A 20,856-nucleotide genomic window follows, 5' to 3' on the forward strand; every position below is an offset into this window, starting at 1 on the left:
GTCATTTGGGGGGGGGAGAGTAAGAGTCAACCACAGTGATTTATTATAGTGAATTTCTGATTGTGTAATATCATCCTCCTCTTGATGTAGCCTTAATTGGTATTAGGATGAATAAAGATAATTATTGGCGGAAGGTAATGTTTCATTTTGAGTTTCCTACTGAATATTGCACAGTACACCACATGGTCTACTGTTAGTGCCGTCAGTGCACCTCATGCGGTGCAATGTAGGCATAACTTATGGTTGTTTGCAGTGTCCCTTCGGCCCCTAGCTGCCACCCCTTTCATTCCTTTTACCGTACCTCCGTTCATATTCTCTTTCTTCCATCTGACTTTCCACCCTCTCTAACAATTGTTTCATAGTGCAACTGCTTTGAGGTTTTCTTCCTTTTTCACCTTTCAAACCTCTTTACTGTCATTTTTCGTTTCAGCCCTGAATGACCTCATAGGTCCCAGGGCTTGGCCTTTGGCCTAAATTGTATATTCTATTCATTTCTATTGTAGCAACTAAAATGGAAATAAGACTAACATTGCTGAATTTCGTGAAAACTAATCACTTGAATAAATAACATTGCTGATAAAGAGTTTCTGTTAATAATGTCAGTAACGTGTTATTTATTTAAACCAAATTGATTAAGCCCTATTACTGAATGGCGGGTTTTTACTCCAAAAAAGTTGCTAAATGCGACAAAGAGAGAATCATTCAATGTAATTGCAAAGGAGAAATCCAGAATAAAAAGTATAGTTACCCAAGAAAAATAAATGTACGTTTTCTGTCATTCAGCTTTTGACGTTTTCAGTTATCAAAGTTGTTTTCGCTTGTAACTAAGAATACGTTTCTTACAACTGACTTGACTAACATAGCGATGTTATTAATATCGCTATGTTAGTCATGTTAGTGATATTATTAATATCGCAATTATTTTAAAGTGTTTACTTATAAATACCAGCAAATATCTCTGTCGCAATTAAATTTTTGTGATGAGGAACACTTGTTATCGGAAACGTTACCATTTCTGGGTAGTGAATAGAATGCAACCAAACGTCACAACACCTGTTCACTGTTGACGTTTAGTTCTCAACTTTAAACTGGCAAGAGTGTACTCGGTAAAATGATCTTTATAAAGGGAGAATCAAGAGACAGTTAATTACCGTGATACGTCTTCAGAGTGCATATGGATTCTGCAAAGAAACAGCGATTATGGAAAGAAATGTAAGTAGCCTCACCCACTTTGTTGGATTATTTTGCGGTAAAATGTCGTAGGCATTTAGCAAGGCCATGCTGCAGTAAGGTTCACCTTGGCGTTGAAAAGGTTACCCAAGTAAGGAGGATATTGAGTAATTAGAACTCAACGATATTATATACTTAAGTCAGTATACCAAATGGTCATTTTCCGGAAGACTCCAGCTAGCCATTTTTGTATGGAAAACCATTTTGGGTTTTTCATGCAAAAATGGCTAGGAAATGACAGGGCACTAAAAGAACCTAAAAATACCAACCTAACATACCCCAGGGGTGTTTACTGGTTACAATTTTGCCGTATTAGCTATGGAGGGGGATGGTGGCCGGTATTGTCTTACCTTATAAACCGTAATTTGATTAATATTTTTTCTCTGTCATGAGGCATTTGCGAAGGCTGTGTATTGAGAAGAAATGTTTTGTTTTGATGTATTTTACCCAAGAAAAATATAAATTATAATGTGGGAGGTGGCTGGAGTCGTCCAAAAAATAATTTTATAAGTTGCCAATACCAAATTACTGAAGGATTCTCATATAAATGACAAGGATAAATAAAAAAATTTTTACGACTTATAAGGTAAGAATAACCCCCGCCCCCTCCATGCAAAATTGAGAGAGAGTAGGGCCAGTTACTGTCATTTTTGGTGGCTTTCAAAATGGCAAGTTTTGATTATTTCACCCAAAAATGCATTAGGTATATGTAAGTCTTGGGACTAGGATCATCCTGGTCGAAATAGTTGAAGCAAGTTTTGATTATGTTTGCATTGTTGCTAGGGACTTAGCCCTACACCAGCGTTGGGCTGGGCGAGGTATCAATTTCTACCTGGTTAGAGTACGAAGGATGAAGCAATTAATGAAATCGATTGAATGGGAGCTCCTAAGAAGTTCCAACACCACTTTAACATACAGGTAAGCACTATTTATGACGTACTTTATAACAGCATCATTCATCTGCTCTTAATAGTGAACATTAGTAATTAGTAAACATTTGGTAACTGTAACGTGATTGTAAAGTGATGAGGTCCTTACTAGGCTAGGCATAGGTTAGTAGCCAAAGTTGGCTAGATTTAGCGGGCCAAGTGGCATTTACTGGTTAGGCCGTTGCCAGTTAAGGTCAGGCTAGGCTTGTGTTGTAAATCACCTGTAAAACTCCAGAACGGTTGCATAGGCTATACAAGACAAAAAAACACGTTTTAAAAGGTACGCCATATATCTAATTTCATAAGCTAGTTAATGCAAACCTGGCCAGGAGTACTATACCCCTCCCCCCTCAATCCCACTCCTGTAAGGTGAATTCTTTTGGGGTATGGGGCTACCAAAGCCCCCTTTGAGATATACTGGTTTTAGGGTAAGTTTATGTTTTTTTTTATAAGTAATTTGTTTGGAACAAGTTAACCTCTTGTGAAATTCAAAATTAGTTCATCCTAGTCCATTATAGGGCAATAGACATGAAGCTTGTCACTCATCATTGTAGCTTAATAGATCTATAATCAAAATATGAAAAGAAGTTGACCGGCAGAGACCAATGATTTGATTATCACTGTATAAAAAGATGTTTCTATTAGCTCAAGATAGAGTTAGGACATCAACAAAATACGGCAACACAAAGATATTTAGCTATTTAAAAAAAAGCTGCTGATTCATTCCATAGAGTTTACTGGTATTGAAATCATAGAGAAGTTTCTCCTTAGTAAAGGTCGTTTGAAAAATTTTAAAAGATTAATAAACATCTGGAAATGACGAAGAATAAAAGAATTAGCATAAACATCTTCAGATTAAAATGCTGACTTTCCTACACTGTTGTCCTTGGATCTCCCAGGGATCTGTTGACACTCGCAAGATGTGCAGAAAATATAAAGGAAAATATGGATTCAGTATAGACTAGGTAACAGTGTAAATATGTGGCCAACTAGAGACGGTAGCAAGGACTGAAGTATACAGTATAACAAGTGCTCTGGGCCGAAAAACGACGTCAAGTGTAGCTAACAATTGGTGGAATAAATTTCAACCCTGAGATTGAACTGTATCATCACCGTCACGAAAGAAAATCAGTCAGCTAAATAAAATATCAAATCTATAATCAGAGACAGGTGTATCTGAAATCAGATGAGTCACAATGGTGAAGCGAGAGAAATAATTTTGGTTGCTTTTAATGTCCTATGTTTAATTAGTTTCTGTTGTAGATCCTAAGATTTTGCTGTAGTTTTTATTATCTTGTAGAAGTGGAAATATATGTAATTTTCTATCCAATTTATAAAACACCTTTCGGCTTTCAGCTTGAAGTCAATCTCTTGTTGAAAATGTTGATTAAAAGGCCGAATGCTTTGAGATTAAAACTCTGATGCTACTTGTATCGCATGTCGTTCAAGAAATATTTAAAGGCTCTCGCGGGAAAAACTCGTAGTGTAGCAAATCCTTCAAGATGATGTCTTAAAGCTGGTGCCTTGTAAGCTAAAGTATTAAATATTATTCAGTTTTCCCAAAGAAGGTTTTTCCAAAGTTGATTTTGGTAAAGGGCTGATGCCTTGTAAGCTGGTGAGTAAATATGATTCAGTTTTAAAGTTTTTTGAAAATGTTTTCCCTTTAAGAAATTTCATTTCATATAGCTTTCATTGTTTTCTAGGGTTTCTACGATGCTTGGAGAAGTCGAAAGCTCATGTACTCCGGTTATTTATGTTTTAGTGAAAATTACCGAACGATGAACGTTATACAAGCTGACCTCCGGTAACGTTTCCCAACTAAAAACATTTTCATCGACAACGACTTGAGAATCACGGTTTCTTCAGGCTAGAGAATTTTCAGCTACCAAAGGGTGGTTAATTTTTCTTTAGTTTTTAAGAAGAAAGCCTCGTTGAGGCTATTGATGGGTTTCGAGAAGAGAAGTTGAAAACCCTCCACGCCAATGACTGGCATTTAGCTCTTTTCTTTTTCTATTGATCATGGGTGTATTGAGCGAAGATATTAGGAATAAAAATCAATGGGAATTGTTTTATGCGGATAATTTGGTGAATGGAGCAGAGGCTGAAGAAGGACATCAAAAGAAAGTGTAAGAGAGTAACAGAAATCTCTTGAATGGAGTGTTATGATGGCAAATGGGGTAAATGTGAGATTATGTTGTCCAGCAAGCAGGGGAGGGGATATGTTATTTAAACAAGATGAAAGAGGCTTAGATTTGAAACTGGTAGAGAATTTAAGGTGCTTAGGATTTACTTTTAAGCCAATAGAGGGGTGGGGGTGATGCTGAGGCTGAATGCAGGATGGCGTCTTTACTCACTGGCAGATCTATCACTTGGAAAAGCTTTAGGCCTGGATCCTAATGACTTCTCCCCTTCTTCAGTTTTCTGCCCTGTCCTTATTCCCTTTCCAAGAGACGCCGCCAAATCTCACCTATGTCTCCCTGCAGGTAATCCTCGAATGGGCAGGCAGTGGCGACGTGACTCACCACCATGAGAATGACCTGGATCGACCCTGCTCAAACCACCCATCACAGGAGACGTGGAGGTCCCTGATAAGCAGCCCATAGAGTTTTGGTCGGCGTTCAGTAACACGGACCAGGCGGAGGATAGTCACGGGCGCTTCCATTCGAACTCAAGTTGTTGAGAGAAAACAAAAAGAAATTTCTGATACCGTAAGTATCCTCCATCTTCTGGTTTGGCACGCCGTTCCTAAGAATTAAATGAATTAGAAGTTTCCGGGCGTGTAGTAGCTGCTGTGCACATAACTATTTATATAACATATATATGTGTGTGTGTGTTTTTATGTCTAAATTGCTCTTCAGTGAATAATAATTATATATATTCAATGGAATATATATATATATATATATATATATATATATATATATATACATGTGTGTGTGTGTGTGTGTGTGTGTGTTGTGTGTAACATACGCACCCATATATACATATACATATACATATATATATATATATATATATATATATATATATATATATATATATATATATATATATATAGAATTCACTTTATAATGGGAGAACTAACTCCTCTCAAAGGAAATTATGTATAAGTCCGTCTATCCCTCCTGGATTCGAGCCTATGCCTTTAGGGTTTTTGATACTAACTTTTCCACTAAGCTATCTTAGTTAATTTCAATTCTGTTTTACATTTTCTTACCGAAGTCAGGTTGTACTTGCAGTCGAAATCATTTTACATATTCTTACCGAATTGGGGTTGTACTGACAGTCGAAATTATTTTATATATATTTTTATATTTTTACCAAATTGAGGTTGTAATTTTCAGTCGAAATTATTTTATATATTTTTATATTTTTACCGAATTGAGGTTGTACTTTCAGTCGAAATTATTTTATATATTTTTATATTTTTACCGAATTTAGGTTGTACTTCAGTCGAAATTATTTTATATATATTCTCACCGAATTTAGGCTGTACTTCAGTCCGAAATTATTTTATATATATTCTCACCGAATTTAGGCTGTACTTACAGTCGAAATCAACCCATTTATATTGTAATAGTTAAGTGCTGATCGTAAAAAAAAAAAACAGTCCTACTTGTCTTTATGACAAATTTATCATAAAACAGCTCGTAAGTAGGTCATCTAGGCCACTTAAAAGATTTAAGTAAGCTTCATCTAGACTACTGAAAAGATGACAAATACACTTCATCTGCACCAGTTGAACGATGGTTAGTAAAAGTCGTCCAGATCACAGACCCCGTAGGGGATACTGCCGTCAGTGCACCTCATGTGGTGCACTGCAGGCATTACTTGAGGTTCTTTTCAGCTTCCCTTCGGCCCCTAGCTGCAGCCCCTTTCATTCCTTTTACTGTAACTCCATCTTAGTTTCCACCCTCTCCTAACAGTCGATTCATAGTGGAACTTAGAGGTTTTCCTCCTGTTACACCTTGCGAACCTTCTTACTGTCAATTTCCGTTTCAGCGCAGAATGGCCTTATAGGTCCCAGGGCTTGGCCTTTAGCCTAAATTCTATATTCTGTTGTATTTTATCGGGATCAGTGCCATACTTTTAAATAGAAGACATCTAAACTGTCTGGACTGTTACGAGTAAATATAACCAGCATCACATGACCTCAATATGATAGGTATTGGGAATCCAATCAAAGCGTCTCGACGATTGTGATGCAGATAAAGACTTGATGCTTCTCTTACTCTTATCATAAAGAAAAGTCACCCGTCCATTTCCCTTATCAGGCTTAGAATATTGTCTTTAACTGGAGAAATAATTGTATATAAACAAAGAAACCTCTGATTGCCAAGAAAATACAGTGACTTCTTATTGCTTCGTTTTTCTCAGTTTCTTGTATACATCTATATAAATACATGTGTATATTATATATACAGTATATATACAGTATATATATATATAATATATAAATTATTTATTCATATAAATATTAATATATCTATATATAAATATATTCACGTCAAATATTATATAAAATATATATATATATATATATATATATATATATATATATATATATATATATATATAATAATATATATATGTATGTATGTATGTATGTATGTATGTATGCAGGGAAGCCATTCAATGATATTAATTCGATAGGTATGAACATAACGATTTTTTTGTAAGCCCAGTGATTGCTGAGGTCAAAACGAAATGAAAGGTTGAATAGGTGAGAGTACAGACATTTTAACCTAAAGTAACCGTTACTTTGAGCGAAAAAACGCAACAGAGAGGCAAATCGTAGAGTGCCAGTTTGGCGAAATGAAAAATATTTTTTGAAGAGTAAAATTCGAAAAAGTTTAAAATTTTGCTTATTTAATACACTTCACTTACTCGACACAGTAGGAAGAAGCATCGATCTTAAATAGGAATGGTATAGAGTGCTGAAAAGTAAAGTTTTAGAGTATTCGGTGTACATAATAGTTTTATACACATCTCTTGCCAGATACAGATGAGTCAGTACCTTTTCTCTTTCGTTAAAGTTGAAATTGATGGATACTTTCTCCCGGTTTGATTAAAATTCCAATAGAAATAACATTTCCTTTTTGTTTGGCGCTGAGTCTGCTCATCCAGTTGCTTTCATTGTAGTTTTAAATTGCGCGTTGATATCGTTGCATTGAATAGATTAAATTTTCGTCAGTGTTATATTAGTGTGTGGAATTCGTTTTCGTCTGTTTCGTACACTTTTTTACTTAGTCAAATTAATTTGTTTGTTTCTTACACTTTAATTAAGGACACTCAATTTACCTGTTTCTTACACGTTTACTTGATAAAACTCAGTAACTGTTTCGTACAGTTTTACAAAATGAAACTCATTTTGCATGTTTTGTACAATTTTACTTAAACTGATTTTCTCAGTTTAGTAGACTTTTACTTAAAGAAACTCGTTTATTCTGTTTCGTACACTTTTACTTTCGTGAGACTAAATTCGTCTGTTTCGTGCAATTTTACATTAATGAAATTCAATTTGTTTGTTTCGATCACTTTTACTTAAGTAAACTCAATTCTTCTGCTTCGTACACTCCTACTTAGTCTACGTCATACACTTCTAATTAATAAAACTCAAATAGTCTGCTTTGGACACTTCTAATTAATAAAACTCAATTAGTCAGCTTTGGACACTTCTAATTAATAAAACTCAATTAGTCTGTTGACACTCTAATTAATAAAACTCACCTATCTGCTTGGGATAATTTCTAATTAATAAAACTCAATTAGTCTGCTTTGACACTTCTAATTAATAAAACTCAATTAGTCTACTTTGGACACTTCTAATTAATAAAACTCACTAGTCTGCTTGACACTTCTAATTAATAAACTCAATTAGTCTGCTTTGGACACTTCTAATTAATAAAATTCACTAGTCTGCTTTGGACACTTCTAATTAATAAAATCTCCAATTAGTCTGCTTTGGACACTTCTAATTAATAAAACTCAATTAGTCTGCTTTGGACACTTCTAATTAATAAAACTGCAACTTCTAATTAGTCTGCTTTGGACACTTCTAATTAATAAAACTCAAATAGTCTGCTTTGGACACTTCTAATTAATAAAACTCAAATAGTCTGCTTTGGACACTTCTAATTAATAAAACTCAATTAGTCTGCTTTGGACACTTCTAATTAATAAAACTCAATTAGTCTGCTTTGGACACTTCTAATTAATAAAACTCAATTAGTCTAACTAATTAATAAAACTCAATTAGTCTGCTTTGGACACTTCTAATTAATAAAACTCAATTAGTCTGCTTTGGACACTTCTAATTAATAAAACTCAATTTAATCTGCTTTGGACACTTCTAATTAATAAAACTCAATTAGTCTGCTTTGGACACTTCTAATTAATAAAACTCAATTAGTCTGCTTTGGACACTTCTAATTAATAAAACTCACACTTCTAATTAATAACTTCTAATTAATAAAATTCAATTAGTCTGCTTTGGACACTTCTAATTAATAAAACTCAATTAGTCTGCTTTGGACACTTCTAATTAATAAAATTCAATTAGTCTGCTTTGGACAATTCTAATTAATAAAACTCAATTAGTCTGCTTTGGACACTTCTAATTAATAAAATTAATAAAACTTCAATTAGTCTGCTTTGGACACTTCTAATTAATAAAACTCAATTAGTCTGCTTTGGACACTTCTAATTAATAAAACTCAATTTAGTCTGCTTTGGACACTTCTAATTAATAAAATTCAATTAGTCTGCTTTTGGACACTTCTAATTAATAAAACTCAATTAGTCTGCTTTGGACAATTAGTCTGCTTTGGACACTTAATTAATAAAACTCAATTAGTCTCAATTAGTCTGCTTTGGACACTTCTAATTAATAAAATTCAATTAGTCTGCTTTTGGACAATTTCTAATTAATAAAACTCAAATAGTCTGTTTGGACACTTCTAATTAATAAAACTCAATTAGTCTGCTTTGGACACTTCTAATTAGTTAAAACTTCAATTAGTCTGCTTCTGACACTTCTAATTAATAAAACTCAATTAGTCTGCTTTGGACACTTCTCTGCACCAATAAAATTCAATTAGTCTACTTTGGACACTTCATACCAACAAACCACTGAATTGTTGGACACTTCTAATTAATAAAACCTAATTAGTCTGCTTTAGACACTTCTAATTAATAAACTCAATTAGTCTGTTTGACACATCTAATTAATAAAACTCCAATTAGTCTGCTTTGACACTAATCAATAAAACTCAATTAGTCTGCTTGGACGCTTCTAATTAATAAACCCAAATAGTCTGCTTCGACACGCCTAATTAATAAAACCCAATTAGTCTGCTTTAGACACTTTTCTAATAAACCCAAAGTCTCTCTTCGACACTTCAATTAGTCTGCTTGGACACTTCTTCCTAATAAAACTCAATTAGTGTGCTTTGACACTTCTAATTAATAAAACTCAATTAGTCTGCTTCTGACACTTATAATTAATAAAACCCAATTAGTCTTGCTTCGACACTTAATTAATAAAACCCAATTAGTCTTGTTCGACATTTTTAATTAATAAAACCCAATTAGTCTGCTTGACACTTATTTTCTAAACCCAATTAAACCCAGTTAGTCTGCTTCGACACTTTATTTAATAAAACCTAATTAGTCTTGTTCGACACTTCTAATTAATAAAACCCAATTAGTCTGCTTCTGACACTTATAATTAATAAACCTTTAGTCTGCTTTCGACACTTATTCTCAATAAACCCAATTAGTCTGCTTCGACACTTTTAATCAATAAAACCTAATTAGTCTTGTTTGACACTTTATTTCAATAAAACCCAATTAGTTTGCTTCTGGACACTTCTAATTAATAAAATTCAATTAGTCTGCTTTGACACTTCTAATTAATAAAACCCAATTAGTCTGCTTTGGGACACTTCTTCTTAATAAACCTAATTAGTCTGCTTTGGACACTTCTAATTAATAAAACCTAATTAGTCTGCTTTGACACTTTAATTAATAAAACCCAAATAGTCTGCTTCGACACTTGTAATTAATAAAACCCAATTAGTCTGTTTCTGGACACTTAATTAATAAAACCCAATTAGTCTGCTTCACTTATTCACTAAAACTAATTAATAAAAACCCAATTAGTCTGCTTTGGACACTTTCTAATTAATAAAACCCAATTAGTCTGCTTTTACACTTATAATTAATAAAACCAATTAGTCTGCTTGGACACTTATAATTAATAAAACCCACTTAGTCTGCTTTGGAAACTTCTAATTAATAAAGTCCAATTAGTCTGCTTGACACACTTTAAAACCCAATTAGTCTAATAAAATCTCAAAACCCAATTAGTCTGTTTGGACACTTATTCTTAATAAAACCAATTAGTCTGCTTTTTGGACACTTATTCTTAATAAAACTCAAATAGTCTGCTTCGAAACTTCTAATTCAATAAACCTAATTAATCTGCTTTGGACACTTATTCTCAATAAAACCAATTAGTCTGCTTTGGGCACTTCTAATAATAAAACTGAATTAGTCTGTCTTTGGACACTTCTAATTAATAAAACCCAATTAGTCTGCTTTGACACTTCTAATCAATAAAACTCTAATTAGTCTGCTTTGGACACTTCTAATTAATAAAACCAATTAGTCTGCTTTGGACACTTCTAATTAATAAAACCCAATTAGTCTGTTCGACACTTCTTCTTAATAAAACCCAATTAGTCTGCTTTGACACTTCAATCAATAAAACCTAATTAACTGCTTCGACACTTCTAATCAATAAAACCAAATAGTCTGTTTTTCTGACACTTCTAATTAATAAAACTCAACTAGTCTGCTTTGACACTTCTAATTAATAAAACCTAATTAGTCTGCTTCGACATTTTTTCAATAAAACCCACTAAAACTCAATAAACCCAATTAGTTGCTTTAGACACTTCTAATTAATAAAACCCAATTAGTCTGCTTTGGACACTTCTAATTAATAAAACCCAAATAGTCTGTTTTGGACACTTTCTAATTAATAAAATTCAATTAGTCTGCTTTGGACACTTCTAATTAATAAAACCCAATTAATTTAAGTCGACACTTTCTAATTAATAAAACTCAATTAGTCTGGTTCGACACTTCTACCTAATAAAAACCCAATTAGTCTGCTTTGGACACTTCTTCTTAATAAAGCTCAATTAGTCTGCTTTGGACACTTTAATTAATAAAACCCAATTAGTCTGCTTAGACACTTTTTCTTAATAAAACTCAAATAGTCTGCTTTGACACTTTTCTCAATAAACCTTAATTAATAAAACCCAATTAGTGTGCTTTGGATTAATTAATTAATAAAACCCAATTAGTCTGACACTTTGGAATAAAACCCACTTCTACATTAATAAACCCAATTAGTCTGCTTTGGACACTTAATCAATAAACCCAATTAGTCTGATTTGGACAGTTTTTCTTAATAAAACTCAATTAGTCTGCTTCTGGACACTTTTAATTAATAAAACTCAATTAGTCTGCTTGACACTTCTAATTAATAAACCCAATTAGTCTGCTTTTGGACACTTCTAATTAATAAAAGTCTTCAATTAGTCTGCTTTGACACTTCTAATTAATAAAACCTAATTAGTCTGCTTCTGACACTTTTCTTAATAAAACCCACTTAGTCTGCTCTGGACACTTTTCTCAATAAAACCCAATTAGTCTGCTTTGACACTTTTAATTAATAAAACCCAATTAGTTTGCTTTGGACACTTTTTTCTTAATAAACCCAATTAGTCTGTGGATGCACTTCTTTTTAATAAAAAACCCAAAATAGTCTGCTTGACACTTTAATTAATAAAACCCAATTAGTCTGCTTTGGACACTTCTAATTAATAAAACCCACTTAGTCTGCTTTGGACACTTCTAATTAATAAACCTCAATTAGTCTGCTTTGGAACACTTCTAATTAATAAAACTCCAATTAGTCTGCTGGACACTTCTAATTAATAAAACCCAATTAGTCTGCTTGACACTTTTTCTCAATAAAACCTAAGTTTGTTTCTGACTCAAACCCAATTAGTCTGCTTGACACTCTAATTAATAAAACTCAAATAGTCTGCTTTGGACACTTCTAATTAATAAACTCAATTAGTCTGTTTTGACACTTCTCTTAATAAAACCCAATTAGTCTGCTTTTGACACTTTTAATTAATAAAACCAAATAGTCTGCTTCGGACACTTTTTCTTAATAAAACCCAATTAGTCTGGGTTTTGGACACTTTTAATTAATAAAACCCAATTAGTCTTGTTTCGACACTTTTTAATTAATAAAACTCAATTAGTCTGCTTTTGACACTTTTTCTTAATAATAAAACCCAATTAGTCTGCTGACACTTTTTCTCAATAAAACTCAAATAGTCTGCTTCGGACACTTTTTCTTAATAAACCCAATTAGTCTGCTTTTGACACTTCTAATTAATAAAATTCAATTAGTCTGCTTTGGACACTTCTAATTAATAAAACCCAATTAGTTTGCTTCGACAATTCTTCTTAATAAAACTCACTTAGTTTGCTTTGGACACTTTCTAATTAATAAAACCCAATTAGTTTGCTTTGACTTCTAATCTAATAAAACCCAATTAGTTTGTTTGACACTTCTAATTAATAAAACCCAATTAGTTTGCTTTGGACACTTCTAATTAATAAAACCTCAATTAGTTTGCTTTTGACACTTCTAATTAATAAAACTCAATTAGTCTGCTGACACTTCTAATTAATAAACCCAATTAGTCTGCTTTGACACTTCTAATTAATAAAACCCAATAGTCTGCTTTGGACACTTCTAATTAATAAAACCCAATTAGTCTGCTTGGACACTTTTTTCTTAATAAAACCCAATTAGTCTGCTTCCGACACTTCTTCTTAATAAAACCCAACTAGTCTGCTTCGACACTTAATTAATAAACCCAATTAGGCTGCTGGACACTTCTAATTAATAAAACCCAATTAGTCTGCTTCTCGGACACTTAATTAATAAAACCCAATTAGTCTGCTTTGACACTTCTAATTAATAAAACCCAATTAGTCTGCTTTGGACACTTCTCTCAATAAAAACTCAAATAGTCTGCTTGACACTTCTAATTAATAAAACCCAATTAGTCTGCTTGACACTTCTTAATTGATAGAACTCAATTAGTCTGCTTTGACACTTTTTCTTAATAAAACTCAATTAGTCTTGCTTCGACACTTTTAATTAATAAAACTCAATTAGTCTGCTTTGGACACTTCTAATTAATAAAAACCCAATAGTTTGCTTCTGACACTTCTAATTAATAAAACCCAATTAGTCTGTTCGACACTTCTAATTAATAAACCCAATTAGTCTTGTTCGACATTTTAATTAATAAACCCAATTAGTCTGCTTCGACACTTCTAATTAATAAAACCCAATTAGTCTGCTTGAAACTTTATTAATAAACCCACTAGTTTTGTTCGGACACTTTTTTCTTAATAAACCCAATTAGTCTGCTTCTGACACTTAATTGATAAAACCCAATAAGTCTGCTTCTGACACTTCTAATTAATAAAACCCAATTAGTCTTGTTGACATTTTTCCTCAATAAAACCCAATTAGTCTGCTTTTGACACTTCTAATTAATAAAACTCGATTAGTCTGCTTCTGACACTTCTTCTTAATAAAACTCAATTAGTCTGTTCGGACACTTCTAATTAATAAAACTCAATTAGTCTGTTCGAAATTTTTAATTAATAAAACCTGATTATCTGCTTCGACACTTTTAATTAATAAAACCCAATTAGTCTGCTTCGGAAACTTTTATTTAATAAAACCCAATTAGTCTTGTTGGACACTTTTTCTTAATAAAACCAATTAGTCTGCTTCGACACTTCTTCAATAAACCCAACTTAGTCTGTTGACACTGTTAATCAATAAACTCAAGTAGTCTGTTCTGACATTTTTAATTAATAAACCTCAATAGTCTTGTTTGGACACTTCAATTAATAAAACCCAATTAGTTCTTCTCAATAAAACCCAATTATTCGTTTGACACTTTTAATTAATAAAACCCAACTAGTCTGCTTCGGACACTTCTTTACAAAACCCAATTAGTCTGCTTGGACACTTTTTCTTAATAAACCCAATTAGTCTGCTTCGGACACTTCTAAAATAAAACCAATTAGTCTGTGTCGTACACTTCTCTCAATAAAACCAATTAGTCTGCTTCGGACACTTTAAATAAAACCCAATTAGTTTGCGTATACTTCTTAATAAACCCAATTAGTCTGCTGGACACTTTTTTAAAAAAACTCAATTAGTCTGCTTCGGACGCTTCTACTAAAAAAACCTCAATTAGTCTGCTTCGACACTTTTTCTTAAAAACCCAATTAGTCTGCTTCGACACTTCTACTTAGAAAATCTCAATTAGTCTGCTTGGACACTTCTTCGAAAAAAACCAATTAGTCTGCTTCTGACACGTCTACTTCAAAAAACCTTAATTAGTCTGCTTGGACACTTCAATTAATAAAAACTTCAATTAGTCTGCTTTGACACGTCTTCAAAAACCCACGAATTCTTTAATTAATAAACCCAATTAGTCTGGCCACTTCTTCTTAATAAATCCCAATTAGTCTGCTTCGGAATACGTCTACGGAAAAAAACTCAATTAGTCTGCTTCGACACGTCTTTCTTCAAAAAACCTCAATTAGTCTGCTTGACACTTTCCTTTTAATAAAACCCACTTAGTCTGCTTGACACTTATTCTCAATAAAACTCAATTAGTCTGCTTCGGACACGTCTACTAAAAAAATCTCAATTAGTCTGCTTCGGACACTTACTACTCAAAAAAACTCTAATTAGTCTGCTTCTGACACGTCTTTCAATAAAACCTCAATTAGTCTGCTTTTGACACTTATTTAAAAAACCCAATTAGTCTGCTTCTGACACGTCTCAATAAAACCTAATTAGTTCTCGACACTTAATAAACCCAATTAGTCTGCTTCGACACTTCCAATTAAAAAACCCAATTAGTCTGCTTCGAAAATGTCAATTTAGTCTGCTTCGACACGTCTACTTAAAAAACCCATTTAGTCTGTTTGACACTTTTTCTTAAAAAAACCAATTAGTCTGCTTCGGTCTACTTAAAAATCTCACTAGTCTGCTTCTGGACATTGCCTATGAAAAACTCAATTAGTCTCCTTCGACCTAATAAAATTCAATTAGTCTGTTTCGTACACATCTGCTTAATAAAATTCAATTTAGTCTGCTTCAGGCTCACATATTCCAATTAGTCTGCTTCTTGACACTTTACTTAAAAATCTCAATTAATCTGCTTCGGACAAGTCTACCCACAAATCTAATTAGTCTGTTTCGTACACATCTGCTTAATAAAATTCGTGTTCTTATTATTATTCATATTGAATCAAGAATAATAATAATAATAATAATAATAATAATAATAATAATAATAATAATAATAGCATTATCTCTCTCTCTCTCTCTCTCCTCTCTCTCTCTCTCTCATACACACAAACGCATACTCTCTTATACACATACTGTAGGCACACACACTCCACCATTTCCGTAGAATTGAAATATAAACTCTGTTGAAATATGATCCTGAGAATTACATCTGTACTTCTTTTCCAGTCGTAAGTCAACAATTGCTTAAATGAATTATATATATATATATATATATATATATATATATATATATATATATATATATATATATATATATATATATATATATATATATATATATATATATATATATATATATATATATAATATATATATGTATATATATATATATATATATATATATATATATATATATATATATATATATATATATATATATATATATATATATATATATATATATATATATATATATATATATATATATATATATATATATATATATATATATATATATATATATATATATATATATATATATATATATATATATATATATATATATATATATATATATATATATATATATATATATATATATATATATATATATATATATATATATATATATATATATATATATATATATATATATATATATATATATATATATATATATATATATATATATATATATATATATATATATATATATATATATATATATATATATATATATATATATATATATATATATATATATATATATATATATATATATATATATATATATATATATGTTATATATATATATATATATATATATATATATATATATATATATATATATATATATATATATATATATATATATATATATATATATATATATATATATATATATATATATATATATATATATATATATATATATATGTATATATATATATATATATATATATATATATATATATATATATATATATATATATATATATATATATATATATATATATAGTATATATATATATATATATATATATATATATATATATATATATATATATATATATATATATATATATATATATATATATATATATATATATATATATATATATATATATATATATATATATATATAAGGTTATATATAGTCAACTTGAATGTTTCAGCTTCTTATAGAAATGTCCGGTGCTTCTGTAATGGTATGGATGGTCGAAAATCAAATGTCACCTTAATAAATTAGTGGTTTTTCCTGAAAATAGGAAATTCTCCCCAAACTTTGCGCCTTATTTTGCACTCTCTCTTTATTTAGGCAGGATGATTTCACAAAATCCTGAGTTAGGGTCTGCGTTTTTCTGTCACATTCCTTCTGAAAATTTCCATTTACTTCTTTGAAACAATGGAACTTACACCCTCTCTTTGTGTTCTTTGAGACTTAGACTTGTAATATACTTGGAATGCCTGTATTTTTCCTACCAGTCCATATCCTTTTAAAAGTTGATTTTTCAAAGCGAGTTTTGAGTTTTCGTCTTTCTTTGGTGTTATTCACAGAAGGAATAAATAGGTTGTAAATAAATCGTTTTAAAGCTAGTGTTTGCAATCCATTCAGTCGTGCTTCTCAATTACCAACATACAGATAATAATGACTTTGGTGAAACGAGAGGGAGTGGATTTATTTAATCATATGCATTAACATTCTGTCCAAGAAATGTACAACATAGTATGCAGACAAATAATTCGTCAGGGTCGTCGTTCTGTGGTGCATTGAATTATCTCTCTCTCTCTCTCTCTCTCTCTCTCTCTCTGGATTTCAAATATGCCAGTAAGTATTTTGTCTCCGCAAGTGTTGTCGTGTAAAGATATTATCAATAAACTGCAAGCTGTTTTTCTGTCAGTGGCAGCCAGTCATCTGAGCTGGGTGAAAAGTTTCGCTGATCAGTTGTGAAGGAACTAGTGAACACTCAGAATTGTCAACATGGCGTCCCGCAGGCGATTCCTACCAACTCTCTGGATTGGCTTGACTCTGACCGTTGCCTCAACCGAAGGTAAACTTGTTACATATATATATATATATATATATATATATATATATATATATATATATATATATATATATATATATATATACATATATATATATATATATATATATATATATATATATATATATATATATATATATATATATATATATACATTATATGGTGGAGAAGAGTGCATATGCTAGATAGTACTTTTGGCAAGAGACGAAGTGAATAGCATATATGCAAAGTCCTCATTTGTTTTTGAAGAAAAGCTCTGGAGAAAAAAAAAGTCTAGAATCAGCAAGACGGCAATCGAGTGCCGTAGGTAGATTTAGTAACCAAATTGCGTTGGCATGGCTTTTCACAGCATGTCGGATTTTTACAGGATCCCAGCAAGTACAGGGTGGAGATGGTAAACATATCTTATACGGTTGCCTTTCCTTGAGGGTTGCAGTAAGCAATTTATGGTTATATATGTTACTATACTTTGCAGAGTCATTATTATTATTATTATTATTATTATTATTATTATTATTATCTCCAGAATTTTAATTTTCAGTAGCTGACAATTTTGAAGGCAAGTTAAAAACTAGAAACCTTTTTGGAAATAAATTGAAACTTTTAAGTTGCAAAGCACTCCGTGTGTCCTTGAAAACGCCTTCAAACAACCCCCCAAAAAAGACATGTGTCTCCGTAGATTAGGGTATTGTGTTCTGTCTTGTAGCCTGATTATTACGATTATTTTAAAAGTGATTTTCAGTTCTATATGTTTCTTAATATCCCAAATCCAATACTGAGAAGAAAGCAGATAAATATAACTTTGCAGTATTTTCATTTTGACTTTCTGACCAAAGTTTTTAGAAACAGATTTTCAAAGTGAGGTGGGAATGCAAAAAAAAGAGAAGAAAAACTCCATGTCTTTTGTTTTGGAAAAACGTTTAACGCATTTTATGAAATGTGAGCGCATGAATCTTCAGTTGCCATGTTTACAGAAGATGAAAATAACGGTAAGAGAAATGATAATCATGATAATGACAACAATTATATTAATAATTACAGTAGATTCCTTTTTTGTCTCATTTCTGAGTTTGCTCCAGACCCTGAGATATATTTGAAGATTACACTCAACACAAAGCCATCCAGATTACACTGTTTTGAGTTCAGATGTAAAAAAAAACGGTGTGCATTCAATAAGTCATGAAAATTTGCTTCTCTGAAAATAGAAAAAAAAATGAGCAAACATTTCTAAGTGAAATGTGCAAGCTTTTTAGTTGAGGATGTTTTAGACAAACTTATTTCCTATCATTTCTTCTGACTAATGACATTTTTCTTTCAAATAATCACAGTGAATGCTCAGGGTCCGACACCAGCGCTTGAAGGCATGACAACCCATATTCCCACAGGTAAGAAGTCGTAGACGCATGTCACTTGCAACACAATCGGATTAACAATGTAAAGTATATAATTGTCATTTCTAGTGATTTTACTTTTGTCAGATTCAGGTGGAATTGGACTTGCAAGAGCTCTTGCTACTAAACGTGCGATAAAAAATATTATTAAGCACATAAAGGTTTGATGAAAATCTTTTGTCACATCTGATAGAACCGAGTCCTCCTTCTCTCCACGGAAATAAGACTGATTCATTTTTCATCACATATTTGCAGGAGGGTGTTGCTACGATGGGATGAGGTACCCAGATGGCTGCTCCATTTACATCAATAGTATTCTCGATATATGCATTAATGGTACATGGGTTCCAGGTCAGTCAAGAGTTTGTTACTGTTTGTGTTATTTGAATAGTACTGGAGGGAGATCAGGATAGCTGGAGTAAAACTGAAAAAAAAAACTGTGGATAATAAGAATGATCCATTGCATTACATATAAATAATCTTTATACAGACATAAATAACCTTCTTGAAACAAAAGGAATTCGTAATCACTGAACATGGTGTTGCGTATGAAATACACACTAGCACCGAACAAAGTAGCTTCTGTCAGTCCGAGTTTTGTGTAAGATGTTAAGTCAAATCGAGAAGACACTGTCAGTGATGATGCATGGCAATGAATTAGTTGAAAGAAACTTATGAAGAGATTTTAGGAGTAATCACTATCTAAATTAAAAGTCTTGGAAAATTGCTATAGGACACATAACAGTGAGTTTTATTAGGACACTTTTTTTCTAGAAAAACGCGCTGAAATGCGACCATTTGTCTTAAAATGTCATAATTGCATTTATGAAAGAATATGACATAAAAGTCATTGACATTGAAATGCTAAAATTATGAAAAAATCTATTATGTCTATATTTATAATTTTAAATGACTTTTGAAAATAACCTGTGTTTGGACATTTTTTCTTGCAGTTACTTAGATATTTACTTCATTTCAGGTACGACTATCTCAGTCGATGGGAGAATAAAGCTTAATAAATAATAATTTCAAAATCTGACTGAGAAAGAGGTTTACTGCCACAACTGATTTAGATAGTCCATGTTGAAACATTCAGATGTACACTTATATACAATACGTGCTGTTATTGCAGAGATTGAGTGTCAAAAACAATTTTTAAATATACCCAAATAAGAACCCTTCATTCCCTGGAAAACTAAGGAATAGGGCATACTTGAAGAAAAATCTAGCATGTCAACATTTCTGTGATTTTTTAAGAATATCAATAAGACTAAATTTTAGCACTAAAATCTTAATGCAGTACTTACAAGTAAATTAATTTGAGCTTTGCAATATTTCGAAAGGTATTCATAAGGTTCCAATCAACCTGAGCGAAAAGAACATTTGATAATTTTGTCAGCTTATCAACCACATATACTTGCTCTAAGAATGGCATGGTACTACTTCCCTTATGAATGGAGACTCAGCCTATTTTTCCTTTGAACGTAACACATTCAAAATCATGTATTTTTTTGTTAAAACATAAATGCTTTCATTTTTTTATTTGGTAAGGAATAACCATGCTGATTTTACTATGATGAAATCATGATGGTGAATTAATTACTATTTTGCTTCTAATGAATTTTTAATTGGTATAAAGATAAAAAAACTGTTCATTTACAGATTAAATTTTTCTGAAACACTGCACCTCACTTAGGAGCGGCACCGATCACTCGAGCACTGAACCACTGATTCTGCACAGTGTCGTGGCTTGTCACCACCATAATGTTGATTCACTGGTTGTCCTTAGATATATAGATATATATATATATATA

At 31.5% G+C, this 20,856-nt stretch overlaps 1 long non-coding RNA gene across 1 annotated transcript; it reads left to right on the forward strand.

The window, feature by feature from the left end:
• Positions 1–17,453: 17,453 nt before the first annotated feature.
• On the forward strand, positions 17,454–20,793 carry LOC136842040 (uncharacterized). The gene is made up of 3 exons (XR_010854149.1): positions 17,454–17,654; positions 18,980–19,036; positions 19,298–20,793. It is a non-coding gene; the product is annotated as an uncharacterized lncRNA (long non-coding RNA).
• The last annotated feature ends 63 nt before the right edge of the window (positions 20,794–20,856 follow it).

The sequence above is a fragment of the Macrobrachium rosenbergii genome, chromosome 9, assembly GCF_040412425.1.
Source record: "Macrobrachium rosenbergii isolate ZJJX-2024 chromosome 9, ASM4041242v1, whole genome shotgun sequence".
Lineage (NCBI taxonomy): Eukaryota > Metazoa > Arthropoda > Malacostraca > Decapoda > Palaemonidae > Macrobrachium > Macrobrachium rosenbergii.